General features: G+C 45.1%; 1 long non-coding RNA gene across 1 annotated transcript in view; it reads left to right on the top strand.

Moving 5' to 3' along the window:
- LOC122941057 overlaps positions 1-19,584 on the top strand; it is a 29,288-nt gene extending 9,704 nt beyond the window's left edge. Inside the window, exons 2-3 of the long non-coding RNA XR_006390412.1 lie at positions 4,837-4,928; positions 19,555-19,584. This is a non-coding gene — a long non-coding RNA (uncharacterized LOC122941057). The remainder of the gene's footprint in view (positions 1-4,836; positions 4,929-19,554) is intronic.
- The last annotated feature ends 2,043 nt before the right edge of the window (positions 19,585-21,627 follow it).

Here is a 21,627-nt window from a genome sequence, read left to right as displayed (position 1 = left end):
AGTCACGAGACTCAACTGACTCCAACCTCGCTTGTATGGAATTTACAGCTGCCGTTAGGCCGTTCAGCATGACATGTAGCTGTGCGAGCGATGTTTGCACCGTGGACGTGGGGAGAACATCTTGACTGGATGCCACAGAGTCTTTCCACAACCGATATAATTCCGCCTTCCTGGCGGCAGCCGGGAAGGGGATACCCCTCTTTGTCAGTTCCGACATGAGTCTAGGGATAGTCCAAGCTCTCAGGGACGGTAGACTGCCCCCTTCAGACATTCCTGCCACATTCTCGTCCACAAACGCCTCGACGATGTCCGATGCGTGCGACATCACAGCTGTGGAAACAGTAACGAAAATGACCGGCTACACTGGACGACCGCCAGCACCAGTGACCTGCTCAGCCGTGTACAGAAAGGTGACCCGCCCCCGTGTAGCTCCGCACATTAACACCAGAAGGACCGTGAGGAAGTGGACCGTAACCGACACCCAGAAGTACCACACAGAGCGAACATGATATACTTACCAGCTTGGAAAACTACAGAATGACCACCGCTGGGAGTTTGAAAAACAATGCAACCTGAACGTGAGACAGTGCATGAGACACGACCCCGCTTGTACGGCCTCTTCACCCCCTACCCCCACATGTACCCCTACTACCTTGCCGACAGGCCACAACCTCAGGATGTAAGTAAGACAGACTAGGACCTAGAAGCAAAACAATAAGCATCAACTCTGGATGTGCACGCATGGCAAAGAACCAAGCGAATAAGTAAGACATGAAGACGTGGTAGTGAACCTAGTGAGCAGCCGGTAGGAGGAGGCCAGCCGACGGCTAACACCTGTACCCCCTGACCGACCTTAGTGTAATCACGGATCCCTGCCTATCTATGCGGCACGACGGCCCGTGCCAGACTTTAATGCAGGTGAGGGGCGGGGCCACCGCGCCGCCCGCGCGCCTCAACGATAACCACGTGGGGAGTGCGAAGCTCCCTGGCACCGTGGGACGGCGCGGGGGGATTCTTTCTGTGCGGTGGCCCCCGTCCCACACAAACACCGTTCGTGAGCCACGTGGGGAGCACACGCGACTCCCTGATAGAGCGCCCAGTGCGGGGGGGCCCTCCGACACCTATGGGCCGACCCACCTGCCGGCTGGGCGCTTCTATCACGTGGGGAGCAGCGCAGCTCCCTGGCATGAACCGGTAAGGGGGGAAGCCCAGGCTAACGTGGACCCCGCCCCCACCGGTCGGTGAAATGTTGCCACGTGGGGGGCCGCACCACTCCCTGGCAGAGCACCCAGTGCGGGGGAGCCCCCCATTGCCTAAAGGGCTGACCCTCCGCCGGCTGGGCACTCCACCACGTGGGGACACGGCGCAACCCCCTGACATAGAGCCGGGCAGGGGGAGGCTCCAAACATCAAAGCTCCGCCCCCGCCGGAAAACGAGCGTGCCACGAGGGGGGCAGCACTGCTCCCAGGCAGAGCGCCCAGTGCGGGGGAGCCCCCCATTGTCTAAAGGGCTGACCCTCCGCCGGCTGGGCACTCCACCACGTGGGGACCCAGCGCAACCCCCTGACACATAGCCGGGCAGGGGGAGGCCCCAACACATCCTGGCTCCGCCCCCCGCCGGACAAACATGCATGCCACGTGGGAGGCCGCAGTGCTCCCAAGCAGAGCGCCCAGTGCAGGGGTGCCCCCCTTCGCCTAAGGGGCTGACCCGCCGCCGACTGTGCGCTCCGCCACGTGGGGAGTCAGCGCGGCCTCCTGGCGCATTACCGGAGCGGAGAGCTCCCCGGCATGCTCCGCCCCCGGCTGTAAGCAGGCTCACCGGCACTCAGAAGGGGGGAGGAGGAGAGCCCTCCTCCAGTCACCAGTCCGTCCGGAGCACGGGGTCCCCACTCACCAAGGAGCCGACCGTGCTGACCGGACCTGAACGCTCCTTACCCTCGCCTGCAGGATCGACACCAGGTACGTGCTCTTTCAGGAACGCTGAACGACGTACGAGGTGGGAGGGGCGCTAGCCGTTGAAGTAGGCAGCCCAGCCCCTCCCACAAATCCAGGCCAATGAATCGGCCTTACACTTGTCTACAGTCGATTCATCTCCCTCAAGCACAAACTTAAGAGGACACCAGAGATAAAAGAACATTTCTTTACCTTCATGGAAAGAATACTCCAGAATAACCATGCAGAAATGGCACCCACGCTCCAAGACTCTGAGGCAAGTTGGTACTTACCCATATTCGCATGTATCATCCTAAAAAACACAGCTGATACGTGTAGTATTTGACTCGGGCACCAGGTGCGATGGCGTCTCGCTAAATGATGTCTTACTGTCTGGTCCAGACCTTAACAACAGACTTCTAAAGGTACTTCGCTTCCGCAGAGATTCCGTAGCATTTATTGCTGACATACAACAGATGTTCCACTGCTTCCTCATCAAGGAAGAACACACAAACTACTTGAGGTTCTTCTGGTACCGCAACAACGACCCCAATGAAGACATTGTAGAGTACCGAATGAGAGTGCACATCTTCGGAAACAGTCCTTTCTCTGCAGTCGCTATCTACGGTCTCAGACATTTAGCCTGTTAGGGTGAAGAAAAGTATGGGTCAGATGTCAGATCTTTTGCGGGCAAAAAAAATTCTATGTGGACGACTGCTTGAAATCCATGCCTACGAAGAAGACCACAATCAGACTCTTAAAAAGGGCTCAAGAAATGTTTGCTCTATCTAATTTGAGGTTGCACAAAATAGTCTCCAACAGCTTTGAGTTAATGGAGGCATTCTCACCCCAAGACCATTCAAGTAATCTAAAGGACTTGGATCTTAGCACCAACTCCCTGCCCATGCAGCAGAGCCTTGGTTTGCTCTGGGATTTAATAGCAGACACATTCACCTTCCAAATCAGCAAGGAAAAAAAAACTTCACACGCAGAGGAGTCCTGTCCACCATAAACAGCTTATATGATCCTCTGGGATTCGTAGCGCCTGTTACCATCCAAGGTAAGATGATGTTAAGAGACTAATCACCACAGAGATGTCTGATTGGGATGATCCGCTTCCCATGGAGAAAAAGGACCTGTGGACAGGTTGGAGTAGGTCTCTTGAAGCTTTGACCAGCCTTCATGTGGCACGACCATATGCTTCTGTGCCATCTACTAAAGTCAAGATGCAAAGACTATATATCTTCTGTGATGCCTCAGTCAAGGCAATTGCTGACGTAGCATACCTAAAGACCATTAATGTCAAAGAACAATGCCATATAGGGTTTGTCAAGAGCCGGACCAAACTGGTGCCACTTCGCGAACACACGATTCCCAGACTGGAGCTGTGCGCTGCTGATCTTGCAGTGGAGTTGGCTGAACTCATAACAACAAGAATAAACCTGGAAATCAAGGAAGTTGAGATTTACACGGACAGCAAGGTAGTCCTAGGATATACTACAAAGAAAAAAATGTGGGGGGTTCAGTCAGCACAGCCCTGCATGCAGGTGCACACTGCTATGGCGAAATACAGATACAAACGCAAAAACACAAATGCAATCGCACTCTGCAACCAGCACTCTGCCCTGCCTCTATGCTGGATGTTGAATGAGGCATTGGTGTACATTTTGGCCAAAGCGTAATAAGCCACTCACCACGTGAAGGTTGCCTCCAGGAGTGTTCCCTAACACTAGTTCCTACCTGTTACTGTGCCATCGGACGGGATAAAAAGCAGAGTGTGCTTGGCGTGCATGCTGTACCTGCGCTCCCTGGACTTTGTGTGGCTGTCATGGCCCATAACAGGTAGGAACTAGTAGGCAGAGATCTAAATTGAAGCTACAAATCATCATTACAAGGTCAACTCATTTAAATCCTGATCATGTACATGACAACATTTGCAACAAAATCTGTACATGATACAGATTAAAAGGATTTTCCTAGATTTTAATACTGATGACCAGTATCTGACCGGTGAGAGTCTGACACCTGTTTGAAAAGGCAGTAGCACTCGCAGTAGTGCTGCAGCCTTCTGTCAGATTCTTGTAGGCCAGTGACATCACGTTCATTGGTCACATGGCCTGACGTCCGGTTTTAGGCCAGACAGTCCAGTTTTCTGCCTTCCTGTCCTCTGTCTGGCCCAGTGCCTGGACGGACGCAGGGATGTCCTCCTTTTCACTAGCTCATGCTCAGACAACAGCATTGTGCTGTCTTAGCGTGAGCTGCAGGCAGAAACTTTATCTTTGTCGGCAGTGGAGCAGTAGTCTAACAGCATCGGGGCATGGCTAAGCAGAGTCTGGAGCGTGGTTAGATTGTCCGGCTTTTAGGGGTAAGCCGTGTGGCCACTCTACGTGGCCTATGTGCAGCTGAGCCCTATAGAAGTGAATGAGGTTGCGCTCAATATCACGCTCAGCCATTATAAAATGTACGGTGCTGTGCTTGGTAAATTGCGAGAAGGCAGTGGTGCTCACAGAATCTCCGATGCCTTCTCAAACAGCTGATCAGTGTCCTAGGTGTCAGACCCCTACCGAACAGATACTGATGACCTATCCTGATCATATGTCATCAGAATTAAAATCTCAGAAAAACCCCTTTAAGCTACAAGTTTTAACAATTATGTTGAAGATCATTCAAAATTATTACAAAATATGCAACATGTTCAGGATCCACTGTGAATACTAAACACCATTGATTGAACACTAATGTACTTAGGAATTTCGGCACAGATTCCACAATGGACATTCCACAACAGGCACATACTGTAGATGTTGACTTAACCTAAAGAGACCTGACAGAATCATACTGATGTACTAACATAAACAGATTTTATAATCAGGGAATCCTCCTTGTTCCAAATTTGCTCTTCTAGATATATCGGATCTCGTCAAAAATCGAAACATGGTGCTTATTGAGGTGAAGATGTTGTCTGGGTTTTCTCCTTTAAAGAGCTTGATAGAACAGGTAAATAATACGTTAACACAAAGTGGACCTTTAGAGGGCGTCTGTCAGTAGATTTGTACCTATGAAACTGGTTGACCTGTTACATGTGCGCTTGGCAGCTGATGGCACCTCATTTGGTCCCATGCTCATATGTGCCTGCATTGCTGATGAAAATTATGCTTTAACCGCCTCCGGACCGCCTAACGCAGGATCGCGTTCCATAGGCGGCAGCTCTGCGCAGAGTCACACATATACGCGTCATCTCGCGCGAGCCGAGATTTCCTGTGAACGCGCGCACACAGGCGCGCGCGTTCACAGGATCGGAAGGTAAGCGAGTGGATCTCCAGCCTGCCAGCGGCGATCGTTCGCTGGCAGGCTGGAGATGTGATTTTTTTAACCCCTAACAGGTATATTAGACGCTGTTTGATAACAGCGTCTAATATACCTGCTACCTGGTCCTCTGGTGGTCCCTTTTGTTTGGATCGACCACCAGAGGACACAGGTAGCTGTGTAAAGTAGCACCAAACACCACTACACTACACTACACCCCCCCTGTCACTTATTAACCCCTTATGAACCCCTGATCACCCCATATAGACTCCATGATCACCCCCCTGTCATTGATCACCCCCCTGTAAGGCTCCATTCAGACGTCCGTATGATTTTTACGGATCCACGGATACATGGATCGGATCCGCAAAACGCATACGGACGTCTGAATGGAGCATTACAGGGGGGTGATCAATGACAGGGAGGGTGATCACCCATATAGACTCCCTGATCACCCCCCTGTCATTGATCAGCCCCCTGTCATTGATCACCCCCCTGTAAGGCTCCATTCAGACGTCCGTATGATTTTTACGGATCCACGGATACATGGATCGGATCCGCAAAACACATACGGACGTCTAAATGGAGCCTTACAGGGGGGTGATCAATGACAAGGGGGTGATCACCCATATAGACTCCCTGATCACCCCCCTGTCATTGATCAGCCCCCTGTCATTGATCACCCCCCTGTAAGGCTCCATTCAGACGTCCGTATGATTTTTACAGATCCACGGATACATGGATTGGATCCGCAAAACACATACGGACGTCTGAATGGAGCCTTACAGGGGGGTGATTAATGACAGGGGGTGATCAATGACAGGGGGGTGATCAATGACAGGGGGGGGATCAGGGAGTCTATATGGGTGATCACCCCCTTGTCATTGATCACCCCCCTGTAAGGCTCCAATTTTTTCTTTTTCTTTTTTTTCTTACAAAGTCTCATATTCCACTAACTTGTGTCAAAAAATAAAATCTCACATGAACTCACCATACCCCTCACAGAATCCAAATGCGTACAATTTTTTAGACATTTATATTCCAGACTTCTTCTCACAATTTAGGGACCCTAAAATGCCAGGGCAGTATAAATACCCCACATCACTCCAAAAGTTGATGCAAGATAAATAATCTCATTTAATTCTTAATAAACAGAATGCTGTTTAGTATACATCCAGTGCAAATTCATTTACATATAGTATTTATGCCATATCAAATAGAAAAATATCCCGAACGTTTCGGTCTGTGCGACCTTCTTCAGCGGGGTCTAAAGAGATATATAACATGCATATAATGTAATCATACAGATTTCTGAGTATAATAGACATGCTGTTCTAAATTAAGAAAAAATGAGAAAAGCAGCGTTTTGCAGTTTTAAGTCCTAATGGTGAATCTAAAGGGATAGGGGGTGAAAAGGCACACAGGGTAAGGGTTAAAAAGCGAGAACTACAGTTTACACAGGAGTCAGAGATACAAGGGAAGGAGGGGGGGGGGGGAAGGGGTAGTAATCTCACCCATGTTCGCCTAGTCCCCAGCAACAATTCTAGAACAAAGAAATGAAGAATAAATGATCGTCATGATAATATACGTAAGTCACATTCCCTATTGAGACCTTTCGGTTCAAGTGTGTCCAGTTTGTGAATCCAGTATGATTCCCTTTGTTGTAGGAGTGCAATCCTGTTGCCCACGCGTCTTGGTTGGTGTACCTGTTCGATGACCTCGAACCGGAGTTGTGCGATTTGATGTTTGTGTTTTTCAAAGTGTGCCGGTATAGACAAAAGGAGTTGCTTTGTCCGTATTGTGGATTTATGTTTACATATACGATCGCGGATGTGTTGGGTAGTTTCACCGACGTAGACCAGTCCGCACGGACATTTGATCATGTACACAACAAAGGATGAGTCACATGTAAAGTAATCCTTGATATGGAACTGTTTACCTGTACGTGGATGTGTGATCAAATCACCTTTAAGAATATTGGAGCATTGTCCACACTGCAGGCATGGAAACGTTCCATATTTAGGATTTTGCAAAAAACGTTGTTTCGGGATCCTCTGGATCCCACCGAAGTCCGCCCGGATTAGTTTGTCTCTTATGTTGGGTCCTCTTTTGTAGCACGTCCGTGGGGGGTTTTCGAATTCTTTGACCGATGGGTATGCATTTTGTAGGATCGACCAGTTCTGGCGCACTATACTATGTATTTTAGGCATGAGGGGGTGGTATGTGGTGACACAGGGGATGCGAGGTGTGTCTATCCTTGGTGTAATGGGTGGCCTTTTACTTTTTTGTTTAGTTAGATCAGATGGGTAACCCCCGTTGATGAATTTTGTACTCATTTCGGTCATTCTTAGTGAACGTGTTGTCGGGTCTGAAACTATTCGTTCGACTCTGGTAATTTGTGAAAGTGGAATCGCTCTCTTGGTGGTATGGGGATGACAGCTAGAATAGTGGAGTAAACTGTTCCTATCGGTAGGTTTGGTGTACAAGTCAAATTGGAGCTGATTATTGATGTCTTTTTGTACTAATGTGTCCAAAAAACTGACCTCTTTATTGTCGATGTGTATGGTGAAACCTAGTTCCGGATAGATGTTATTGAGGTAATTATAGAATGAATCTAGATCGGCTCTGGGTCCGTCCCATATGATGAAAATGTCATCTATAAAGCGCAGCCATACTTTCGCCTGATGTTGGTAAAGGGAATGTGTGTATACAAACTTGTTTTCATAGTCAGTCATGTAGGTATTTGCATAAGGTGGCGCCATATTGGCTCCCATCGCGGTACCGCGTTTCTGCACGTAGAATTGGTCGCCAAATAAGAAGTGATTTTCATTGAGGACAAGTGACAAAAGTTGTATGCAGAATTCTTGTTCTGTTATGGATAGTTGTGAGTGTGTTGTCAGGAGTGATTTGGTGGCTACAATGCCTTTCTGATAGTATAGTGCGCCAGAACTGGTCGATCCTACAAAATGCATACCCATCGGTCAAAGAAATCGAAAAAAAAACACGGACGTGTTACAAAAGAGGACCCAACATAAGAGACAAACTAATCCAGAGGATCCCGAAACAGCGTTTTTTGCAAAATCCTAAATATGGAACGTTTCCATGCCTGCACTGTGGACAATGCTCCAATATTCTTAAAGGTGATTTGATCACACATCCACGTACAGGTAAACAGTTCCATATCAAGGATTACTTTACATGTGACTCATCCTTTGTTGTGTACATGATCAAATGTCCGTGCGGACTCGTCTACGTCGGTGAAACTACCCAACACATCCGCGATCGTATATGTAAAAATAAATCCACAATACGGACAAAGCAACTCCTTTTGCCTATACCGGCACACTTTGAAAAACACAAACATCAAATCGCACAACTCCGGTTCCAGGTCATCGAACAGGTACACCAACCAAGACGCGGGGCAACAGGATTGCACTCCTACAACAAAGGGAATTATACTGGATTCACAAACTGGACACACTTGAACCGAAAGGTCTCAATAGGGAATGTGACTTTCGTATATTATCATGACGATAATTTATTCTTCATTTCTTTGTTCTAGAATCGTTGATGGGGACTAGGCGAACATGGGTGAGATTACTACCCTTTCCCCCCCCCTCCTTCCCTTTCCCCTCCCCCCCCTCCTTCCCTTTCCCCTCCCCCCCTCCCCCTTCCCTCCCCCCCCTCCCTTTCTATCCCCCCCTTCCTTCCTCCCCCCTCCTATCTCACCCCATGCTAGCAGTTTTCCCAGATCTCCATATTCTTGCATCCATATTACTAATATTTTCATATCTCATCTTTACCCATTCTCTACTTGTCATAATTGTCACTACTTTTTATGATATTTATTTTGTATATATAAATACAATCATAGTCATATACCGTATCACCATGACATATTTTATAATTTATAATGTCTATGATGAATCGCTATATACAGTTTTTGAATTATGATCATATAATGTATGTCAAACGACTAACACAGAATTGTCATTGTTATTATCTTATTATTATATTGAGTGACAAAGAGACCACCACAGAATGGTGATTAAATCCACATGCCATCATCCATTACATCTTGATCACATCTCCCCCATGTGATGAACTCCCGTCCCTACTACTTCTTTAGCCTCCACGGTACCCCCGATGTGATCTTGCCCACTTCGCTGCCCACACCGCAATCAGAGACAGTATGCGCATGCGTGCGCGCATGACGTCCGGGCGCACGCTCCTCCTCCCGAACGGGACACACACTCGCTCCCGAATGCCTACTATAGTAGGACCACGTCATTGCCAAGCGCCCCGCCCGATGGCTCCACCCAGGCACGTGCATCACTCCACGCAGACGCTCACACGTCATCATGGAGCGCCGCCCATACATGAATTTAAAAAGGGCGCCGGATTCACATCGAATCCACATCCAGCGCACGCCTATACTCTGTCTGCCTTCAGGTATGTCAGGACTTCCTTGCTTTGAACTCCGATATAGAGCGATTGCAACACAGAGAATACTTACTTATAAGCTAATCCAACCATTACCTATATAGAAATTGTATCTCTGACTCCTGTGTAAACTGTAGTTCTCACTTTTTAACCCTCACCCTGTGTGCCTTTTCACCCCCTATCCCTTTAGATTCACCATTAGGACTTAAAACTGCAAAACGCTGCTTTTCTCATTTTTTCTTAATTTAGAACAGCATGTCTATTATACTCAGAAATCTGTATGATTACATTATATGCATGTTATATATCTTTAGACCCCGCTGAAGAAGGTCGCACAGACCGAAACGTTCGGGATATTTTTCTATCTGATATGGCATAAATACTATATGTAAATGAATTTGCACTGGATGTATACTAAACAGCATTCTGTTTATTAAGAATTAAATGAGATTATTTATCTTGCATCAACTTTTGGAGTGCCGTGGATTTAACTTATACTGTCTAAACCACTCTCACAGGCACCCACACTCGATCCAAGGTGTGCAGAGTACATATTTATTCAATTAAATACCCCACATGTGACCCCATTTTGGAAAGAAGACACCCCAAGGTATTCTGTGAGGGGCATATTGAGTCCATGAAAGATTGAAATTTTTGTCCCAAGTTAGTGGAAGGGGAGACTTTGTGAGAAAATACCAAAAAAAAACAATTTCCGCTAACTTGTGCCCAAAAAAAATAATTCTATGAACTCGCCAGGCCCCTCATTGAATACCTTGGGGTGTCTTCTTTCCAAAATGGGGTCACATGTGGGTACTGCCCTGGCATTTATACTGCCCTGGCATTTTAGGGGCCCTATTGTGTGCGAAGTAGTTTGAAATCAAAATCTGTAAAAAATGGCCGGTGAAATCCTAAAGGTGCTCTTTGGAATATGTGCCCCTTTGCCCACCTAGGCTGCAAAAAAGTGTCACACATGTGGTATCGCCGTACTCAGGAGAAGTTGGGCAATGTGTTTTGGTGTGTCATTTTACATATACCCATGCTGGGTGAGATGAATATCTTGGGCAAATGCCAACTTTGTATAAAAAAAATTAGAAAAGTTGTCTTTTGCCAAAATATTTCTCTCACCCAGCATGGGTATATGTAAAATGACACCCCAAAACACATTCCCCAACTTCTCCTGAGTACGGCAATACCAGATGTGCATATGTTAAAGCACATATGAACATGGGACAACACAGATGCCTTCAGCTGCCAATAGCAAATCCAACAGGTCAGCAAGTGTCATAGGTACAAATCTGCTGACAGATGCCCTTTAAATTGCATCACTGAAAAAAACAGTGTCCAGAATAAAAGTGTCACTTTCTGACTGTAATTTAAACATTTTAGAGATTCTGAAACTAAAAACAAAATATATTTTTTAATCCCACTGTTGGATATTAAAGGGATCGTCTGGACTTTTTTTAGGCTCCACATGGTAAAAAAATAATAAAGCAAATGATGCTCAACTCCCCTGCTGTTCCAGTTCCAACACTTCAAAGTCCCCGGCAGGTCCCCGCTTCTTGGTCTTTTTCAAAATGCAGGAAATAACCACCTCAGACAGTAAATGGTCATTTCCGACAATCCCTTTAAGTCTATAGACGTATACAGTAAGTGTAAGGCTAAGTGCAACAACACCTGGGAAGTATGGTAAGGATAGGAGTTATAGTGGATAGGATGCAGGTGGCAGACATGGTGGACGTACTTTCCATCAATCTTCCCTCATTCTTAGTGCTTAGGTGCAGTGACAAGGGAACTGCAATTGAGATGATGGGAGCAGTAGTTCCCCGGGGAACACCCTGTGTAGAGTCTCCTGGTTGGTTGAAGCTGCCATTGGTAGTGTGTGAATTGATAGGCAGGAGGCTTAGATGTAGTTGAACAAGTACCTTATGGTATTCTTTACTTGGCAGTAGGTTGCCGAACACAGCCAAACAAAATGGAGGCGCAGAGGACAGTATTACAAAGGCAGGTTCCAGCAATTCTTTGACTGGTGTGAACCATGTTTTATCAAAATCGCACTGTCCTCTTGGAAGCAGTAATCTGTTTCTCTTGACACCAATTCCTCAAATAGCAATGCAGTTGCAACTGGGGGTGCACAAATTTCTCCAATTTATGCAGTTCCTACAGCGAGGTGCAGATCTCCAAATCACCAGCAGCAATGACAGATGTAAAAGATGGAAGCCTAAGGCTTGCTACATGCTATGAGGCCCATAAACTAAGTCTCCTCACAGTCTATCTGCCTGCATTCTTCACAAACTGAATATTGGTTAGTAGTGATGGATAGAGATGGCCTTACGGTTCGACCGGCAGTCGTTTCGCTGCGAACTTTGCGTGTTCGCGATTCGACGAACATGCAAACATATAGAGATATTCGCGCCCACCATATTCTTTTACATTGTGAAGAACTTTGACCCATGACACATCCATCAGGTGGTACAGGACAGCCAATTGAGACATTTCAGCACATGGACATACCCCCTACCTTATAAATAAACCTGATCTGGCCGCCATTTTACATTCAGTGTTTTGCCAGTGTAGAGAGAGGTTGCTGTGTGGAGCAGGGAACAGGCTATTAGGAACACCAAACCCTAGCTAATAGGGACACAAAAGTCCTTTTAAGGACTGGTATAGGTGTGCTATCGATAGATGTGATATAGAGGGGTGTGATAAAGTTATAATATACTTTTATAAGGAGTCAAAAATACATAGATCTATATAGTGATCACCTGGAAGTCAGGGGCCTAGGGGCTAGGGGCTTACTAGGGCCATTTTTATATAGGGTAAGGTTCCAGACGGGGTCGTATCAGGGCGTGTGGTCTGTGGTTAGGCTATCAGGGCCAGAATAGCACCCCCCTGTAGGGCAATATCAGGGACTGTTTTTTGCCCATCCTGTCCTTTAATACCACATCATCATCTAGCGCAGGGATAGATGTTTTTTGCTTTCCCTCCGGGATTCATGGATGTGCACTGGAACCCCCCGGATTGTGGTAGGACATATGGTTTCTGATTTCATGCCGCCGAGCACTTGTTATTGCCTACCACATCTATGCTTTTTGCTTAACCTTAATAATTTAATTTATTTTCATTTTGAGGGATATCTTTTCCATTCACACCTCCGCAAAATGGGTCCGCATCCGTTCCGCAATTTTGGCTGGAATGTGCTGTCCGCATCCGCATTTGCGGATCCGCACTTCCACATCCGTGCTTCTGTTTCCACAAAAAAATAGAACATGTCCTATTCTTGTCCGCAATTGCAGACAAGATTAGGCATTTTCTATCATAGTGCCGGCCATGTGCGGTCCGCAAATTGCGGAATGCACATTGCCGGTTTCAGTGTTTTGTGGATCCGCAAAACACTTACGGACGTGTGAATGGACCCTCATAATAACATTATAAAAAGTTACGTTTTATCTTTATGTATATTCTAATAGATTGCCTTCCTTGTACAATGTTATAATATATTTTCTATGTTAGAAAGTATATTATAGTGCATTTGTATTGTGCGGCAGTTGTGTGCGGTTCTGCTGCGATACTGCAGGCATATAGAGGGACAAGTGCTATTGGAACAAATAATTTCTACTGGTGTGATATACCAGTCCCCCCCCAAAAAAAAACTGATTGAAGCAGGGTGTTATATACCAATATACTTTATTTATAGTGCATTTGGGTACTGTATAGTGCATTTGCGTATGCGAAAATTATATTGCCAATAATTATGAATGGAGATCGCAAATTCGAATAATACATCTGGTATGTCAATGTTCATGTTGTGGGACTATTTGTGCACTTATAGTAATAAATTCTTTGCTGCAAATATGAGCTGAAGGTTTTTCAGGTTCGCCTGCCATTAAAATGATTGGGATCCGCTGCGTACTTGCGGTTTGCGAACATTTGATCGTTTTTGCACGATCGCGTTCGCGAACCATCCAAGCAGATGTTCGTCCATCACTAGTGATTGACAAACATCGGCCAGGGATGATCAAATATTCGAGAACCGCACATTCATGGCGGACCCCTTTGACTTTAATGGCAGGCGAACCTGAAAAATCTTCAAATACTTACTAGGATTGCACACATAGTTCCACAACATGGACAGTGACATACCAGAGGGGGATCAATGGCAAACATTTCCAAATTGTATTTTATTTTAATTAGGAGCCATTTTTATGCATATTAAAGGGAAACTCTCAAAAATGTGCCCTGCTGGAGCCTAGAAAATTTGTATTTTAGGCCACGGGAGTACAGGCCCCAAAAATTAGGAATTCACCTGACAGAAAAGAACAAGTGATTATGTTGCTGGGGGTAAAGTACAGGGTGGGCCATTTATATGGATACACCTTAATAAAATGGGAATGGTTGGTGATATTAACTTCCTGTTTGTGGCCCATTAGTATATGTGAGGGGGGAAACTTTTCAAGATGGGTGGTGACCATGTCGGACATTTTGAAGTCGGCCATTTTGAATGCAACTTTTGTTTTTTCAATAGGAAGAGGGTCATGTGACACATCAAACTTATTGGGAATTTCACAAGAAAAACAATGGTGTGCTTGGCTTTAACGTAACTTTATTCTTTCATGAGTTATTTACAAGTTTCTGACCACTTATAAAATGTGTTCAATGTGCTGCCCATTGTGTTAGATTGTCAATGCAACCCGCTTCTCCCACTCTTCACACACTGATAGCAACACCGCAGGAGAAATGCTAGCACAGGCTTCCAGTATCCGTAGTTTCAGGTGCTGCACATCTCGTATCTTCACAGCATAGACATATCGGTCACGATCCCCCCTGATGCGCTGAACGTACTTTCGGACAGGACACTCGACGAGGGGCAAGCCAAGAGTTCCATGGAAAATTGTGCCAGCTCTGGCCATAGGTCAAGCCTGTACATCTAGGACTCCAGGGGTTCCTCGCTTCTCAGAGTGTCCACATCGGCCATTAAGCCAATGTAGTCGTACACCTGTCTGTCTAGGCGTTCCCTGAGGCTGGATCCAGTGGGCGCCTGTCATTGGGTTGGCTGCAAGAATTATCTCATATCCGAAGGGACCAACACATCTTCAAACCACCCTCTTCTTGCAGGTGCGGTAGGATTGGTACCCACACCTGTTTCGCTGTGGGTGTAAATTTCTCTGCCAGCGCCCGCAACTATCAGAATGCAGCATCTCTCGCAGCAAGGCCTGAAAATGCTGCATTTTGACAACCCTCTGTGATGCTGGTAAGTGTTAACATGTCCGCCATTTTGTCTTTGTACAAGGGGTCTAAGTACATTGCCACCCATGCTTTTTATACGGGGGTCACTCTTCAAAACACTGGAGCATGAATGCCCCCATTTGCAGTAAATTGGAAGCGGTGGAGAACCCTGCCTCCTGCTTATCGTCCAGTAGCCCCCGGCCACCATCCTCCTCTGACTAATCTTCAGACTCTTGCTGAGTTGTCTCAGATGGAGTAGCTCCCCCTGGGAATTCATTTAGCATTGCAACTTCCTCATCTTCCAGCTCCTTCTCCTCGACGGCTTGATCAATGACACGACGCAATGCACGCTCCAGAAAGAAGGTGTAAGGTACGATGTCACTGATGATGCCCTGGCTGCGACTGACCAATTTTGGGATCTCATCAAATGGCCACAGAAGTCTGCATGCGTCGCGCATGAGAAGCCACTGGCGCGGTGAAAATAAACCAAGCTCCCCAGAACCTGTCCTGCTGCAGAGTTCGTACAGGTATTCGTTAACGTCACGTTGCTGCTGGAGCAGCCTATCAAGCATATACAAGGTGGAGTTCCAGCACGTCGGGCTGTCACAAATCAAACATCGGACAGGGCAGGTGTTGTCGCTGCTGAACGTCAGCAAGTTGAGCCATGGCCGTGTAAGATCTTCTAAATTGGCCAGACATTTTCCTGGCCTGCCTTAAGACGTCCTGGACCCCGGGGTATTTGGCAACGAATTGCTGCACGACTAAGTTCAGGACGTGTGCCATGCACGGCACGTGTGTCATTTTGCCCTGTTTCAGCGCGCTCAGCAGATTGGCACTGTTGTCGCACACCACTTTACCAACTGTCAAATTGAGCGGGGTTAGCCACTGATCGGCCTCTGACCGCAGAGCTGAAATCAGTGCAGGACTGGTGTGGCTCTTGGCTTCCAGGCACAACAGTTGCAGCATAGCTTGGCAACATCTCACCTGGCACATCGAATAGGTTCTAGGGAGCTTGGGGGATGCAGGCCTGAATCAATATTTGGTGGAAGCAGGTATATCAGTCTCCTTAATCAGTATTTTGTGGAAGCAGGTATATAGAACCTCTTAATCAATATTTGGTGGAAGCATGTATATCGCAACCCTCAATCTGTATTTTGTGGAAGCAGGTATATCACACCCCTCAATCAGTATTTTGTGGAAGCAGGTATATCAAACCCCTTAATCAGTATTTGGTGGAAGCAGGTATATCGCACCCCTCAATCAGTATTTTGTGGAAGCAGGTGTATAAAAAAATCTTAATCTGTATTTTGTGGAAGCAGGTATATCGGACCACTTAATCTGTATTTTGTGGAAGCAGGAATATCAAACCCATTAATCAGTATTTTGTGGAACGGGTATATCGCACTCCTCAATCAGCATTTTGTGGAAACAGGTATAAAAAAAACCTTTAATCAGTATTTTGTAGAAGCAGGTATATCGCACCATTCAATCTGTATTTTGTGGAAGCAGGTATATAGAACCCCTTAATCAATATTTGGTGGAAGCAGGTATATCGCACCCCTCAATCAGTATTTTGTGGAAGCAGGTATATCAAAGCCCTCAATCAGTTTTTTTTGGGGCAGCAGGTATATCATCACCCATTGCAAATAGTTGTTCCAAAAGCGCTTGTCCCTCTATATACCTGCGGTATCGCAGCAGAACAGCACACAACTGCTGCACAATACAAATGCACTATATACTTTCTATGTTAGAAAGTATATTATAGGTATATCACACCTCTCAATCATTTTTTTGGGGGGCAACAGGTATATCACACCAGTTGCAATTAGTTATTCCAATAGTGTTTGTCCCTCTATATAGCTGCAGTATCGCAGCAGAACCGCACACAATTGCTGTACAATACAAATGCACTATAATATACTTTCTACAGTATGTTATAAAGTATATTATAAGTATATCACACCCCTCAGTATATCACACCTATCGATAGCACATCTATACCAGTCCTTAAAAGAACTTTTGAGGCCCTATTAGCTAGCATTTGGTGTTCCTAACAGTCTGTCCCTGCTCCACAAAGCAACCGCTCCCTACACTGGCAAAACACAGAATGTAAAATGGCTGCCAGATCGGGTTCTGTTATAGGGTGGGGGTGTGTCCATGTGCTGAAATGTCTTAATTGGCTGTCCTGTCCCACCTGATGGATGTGTCATGGGTCAAAGTTTGGCACAATGCAAAAGAATATGGCGCATGCGAACATCGCCATATGTTCGCATGTTTGGCGAATCACGAACGTGCAAAGTTCGCCACGAAACGACCGCCGGGCCAACCGCAAGGCTATCTCTATTGGTTAAGTCAGCTGCATAAAAGGCATACATTTAAGACCTATGGGGTCATTTATCAAACTGGTGTAAAGTAGAACTGGCTTAGTTGCCCATAGCAACCAATCAGATCCCACCTTTCATTTTTTGCAGCTACTTTAGAAAATAAAGGTGGAATCTGATTGGTTGTTATGGGAAACTAAACCAGTTCTACTTTACACCAGTTTAATAAATGATCCCTCTAGTCTAGGGTCATCAGGCCCATCACCTATGTCTTATCCTCTCAGATGCATCACTAGACTCACTTGAGTGGATGGGAAGCAGAGTATGAAAGCTAGTAGTACAACATTTCTTCCAGGAAGGTCTGAATAGGAAAGATAGACATTTGTTCCAACCACATTAGGACACAAAGAAGACATTCTTAAAAACACATTACAGCTTTCCATTAGAAACCAAATGTAAACAGTAGAACAAATGTCAGGTCAAGCAGTATACAACTTTACACATCTATCCACTAGTAGTGCCCTAGCACTACATAAGGAATAGTAACACTGAGGTAGACATAAAAAATCTATTTCATATTTATTGAAAACTTATGGTGGGTTAATGCCCTGAAAAAGGTACCAAAGTCTTGACAGATTAACTCTCCCTGAAAAGTTTCTATTGCAGCAGGGATTCCAAAAGAATGGTCTGACAACACTTGTAATGTCCTTTGAAGGCGGTATACCTGATATAATGAGAGGCGTAGGATTCCCTAGTAGGATCTAGAATACAGAAGTAAAAATCCCTCATAGGGAACGAAGTGTATTCTTAGACCAGTTTCTGGTCCACTATAAACTAATTAGACATTGTACGGTTTTATGAAGGAATGGTTGATGGTATGAGGTTAGTTCAGAGGTGATGGACGATAGAAGAGAAGTTCTGGATACAAATTACTAGAAAAGTAAAGTAGGAGATCTAAGCAAAGCTCTTTTTGCTCCAGTACACCAACCAAAGATATACTGGTCATTGTACACACCATGTCAGAAGTAAATTTTGTTCAATCTTAAAGAGGTTGTGCAAGAATGGGCAGCTTTTGGCAACCCCCTTCCCCTTTATTTGGCCGCACTTGTAAAAGTAAAATTACTTACCTGCTTCCTGGCGTTGGCTCCCTGCTCCTTCTCCTCCAGGCCTGTGATGCTCCTCTGGACTCCCTCACTGTAAACATCCAGTTTGACATCGCCGCAGCCAATTACAGGCCACGGTGGAGACCAGATCCCCTTCTGTCATGTCACCATTTGTCAAGTGATTGGCTGTGGCAACGTCAAACAGGATGCTTACAGTGAGAGAGCATCACAAGCCTGAAGAAGAAGGCACAGGGAGCCAGTGCTGGGAAGCAGGTAAGTCCTCTTCCTGTTATGGTTCCCTGTGCCTCTGTGCCACTGCAGCCTCCAGTTGCTGGGGGAACCAGGACTGCTGGGCAGTCCGTTCTGACATCAGAGTCCCGGGCCATTGAAGGGGCACGTTGGGGCTCTAGAGCTTAAGGGCGTGTTGTTGGCAGCTCAACCCGGCATGCAGGAACACTGATGTGAGCTGCTTCTTCATCAGCATAATAGGCTGGCGCCTGCATGTGAAGTTGCTGGTAAATTTATTGTCCTCTAGCTACCATTTCTGTTCCCTTATGATACCGAAGACTCATTTGGTGCTGGATTTCTGGATTCGTATTGTGGTACTGTTTTTTGGCTTCTGGCAATTTGGTGTATTGATCTCCTGGTTCTGACTTTTTTCTGTGTTTGGCTTTCTCGATTGCCTCTGGCATTTTTGTACTTCATTGTCCAACTGGCGTTTTACCCTTTACCATACAACTATTCTATTAGTGTTTGTCTGTTGGTTGTTCCCTGTATGTGTGTGGCCCTCACACTTATTCCAGCATAGGGGCTGCCACCAAATTGTCGGGTCACAGCCTAGGGTGACCATGCAAGTTAGTAGGGATAGTAGGTTCGGGAAGTTTTAGAGCTGCACTCTCCCTGTTTATGTGTGACAGTAGACACTTCCCTTTAGAGTTCTGACCAAATGGTGTAGGGGGTTCCCCCCCGGAATTCTTAAGCAACCCCTTTAAGTCATCTTTTAACAATTTTCTGTTTCTTACTACAGATAATGAGATCTAATCCTGTTTTTGTAGTTTCTGTGCAGAGACATGCTACGGGAGCTTTGTTTCCTAGACATTTATTAAATAACATGGACATTTTTGTTCATTTTTATGTATACAGTTTGTTTTGTTTACCAAAATTAACAATCCAAATAATTGTCTATATGCAGACAGCTAATAGTATGTATTTTTTATGTTTTCATAGTTAAAGACCTATAAAGTAATTCAGAGGGCAGAAGATGACACGTTGACTCTCTACATGGATGAGGTCTGATCTGCTTGTATCACACTAGAAAATAGCACATGCATCGCATTAAGGAGTCCCAAATCCAGTGTAAATCCAAATTAGCATCTGAGATCAGAAATCAACCTTTCTCCATTACCATAACCTAAGAACATTAATTGTCTAATTATTATCTGTCATCATTATTAGTGTTGATCACGAATATTCGAATTGCAAATTTTTATCTCGAATATTGGCACTTCGAGAATTTGCGAATATTTAGAATATAGTGATATAAATAATTTCAAATATTCAAGATTTTTTTTAAATCAGTACACATGATCCTTCCCTGCTTCTAGTTTGTGAGAAGGCTGAAATATATTTGACTTTAGGAGTAGTGTTGCGAATTTTCGTAATGCAAATTTTTGTAATAAGAATTTTCGTAATGCTAATTTTTGTAATGAGAATCAATGAGATCGTGAAAACTCAGATCGGATGGTATATTCTAACCCCTAGGCATTCCCATGGTGACGGGGACTTTTGTCGGGGAGGAGTATGCCAAAGTGGAACAACTACAGATTAAAAAAAAGACGAATATTCTAGAAAACAAATATATTTGTTTTTTAGAATATTTGTAACATTCAAAAACAGATTATAGCACTATATTAGCTAAATTGCTCTATATTCATTTTTTTCGAATATTCGCTATATTGCTATATATTCTTGTTTTTGACTATTACGAATATTCTAGAAAATGAGTATAGTCGTTTTCTAGAAATTTTGTCTTATTTTTTTTTTCCCGACAAGCGACCCTGTCACCATGGGAACGCCTGAGGGTTAGAATATACCATCGGATCTGAGTTTTCACGATCTCATTGATTCTCATTACAAAAATTTGCATCATGAAAATTCTCATTACGAAAATTCATTTTAAGAAAATTCACAATCAACACTACTCCTAACGAATATTCGAATTCGCGAATATTCGATGAATATCCTATGAAATATTCGCAAAATATTGCAAATTCGAATATGACCCCTGCCGCTCATCACTAATCATTATTTCATCTTCTTGCCCAACCTATTCTTTTCTTTCCCCTTGTTTTCTGCAATCCTTAGCTCAGTCACATTGTCTCCAGTTTTGCGTTATTAGTTGAACAGGAGTATCCAGTAATGATCCTGAAACCAGCTGCAGTAAAGAGCTACGATTACTATGAGAAAGGTGAGTTTGTGTCCTCCTGACCTTATCACTCTCAGTCGTCTACCTACAACAGAGGCTGGGATCATTGCAGACATGGGCTGAGCACTGAACTGCTTCCCTTGCTTCCTGCATGTGCCACTATAGGAAGTCCATCCTTTAAAGATTGCTGCCATTAAGTTCAGTACTAGCTGTACAGATCCATATGTACATTCAGGCATCCCTCTATTGGTACCTGAATGTAGTCAGAATTATATTATTTATGAAGCCAGAAAAATTCCCTTTTACATATCTAAAATAAATCGGGACCACAACTGGTCGACGGACCCTACACTGCTAAGTGCAGAGACAGACTAACAAACATGCACACAGACAAACACAAAAAGGCAGAGTTAACAGAAAATGGGTGAAAACCAGACAAACTTCAAGGTACCAAAACGTGAGGCAGAAAAGGGCCCAAGACAAGTCGATGTCAGAAACACAGGAAGCAATCAGGAACAAGGAATATGGTGAAAACGCTAGTGAGTTACAATAGACTACCACTGGAAATGGTGTATGACCAGGAGGGGATTTAAATAGAGCACCAGGTCCCTGGACCAAAACTGGTTGGTCCAGCGGTATGGCGCTCCTATAGGTCAGAAACAAACTAGAGCATGTAACTGCTCAGATAAGATGTCATTTAGCCCACTACCTGTCTCCTCCAGCGCCGAGGATGCAATGAAGCTGGATATTGCGCCGCTAGAGCCCAACCACATGTAAGTTTATTACACAGATATCCAAGAATTGATCTAATTGAGATAATTGTTCCCAACCAGCACAAATAATTTGTCATATCATTTTGTTTTCAGATGAATATG

Source organism: Bufo gargarizans, chromosome 6, assembly GCF_014858855.1.
Source record: "Bufo gargarizans isolate SCDJY-AF-19 chromosome 6, ASM1485885v1, whole genome shotgun sequence".
NCBI classification, from domain to species: domain Eukaryota; kingdom Metazoa; phylum Chordata; class Amphibia; order Anura; family Bufonidae; genus Bufo; species Bufo gargarizans.
Note: the sequence above shows the minus strand (reverse complement) of the source record. Positions and strands in the feature narration are given on the sequence as shown.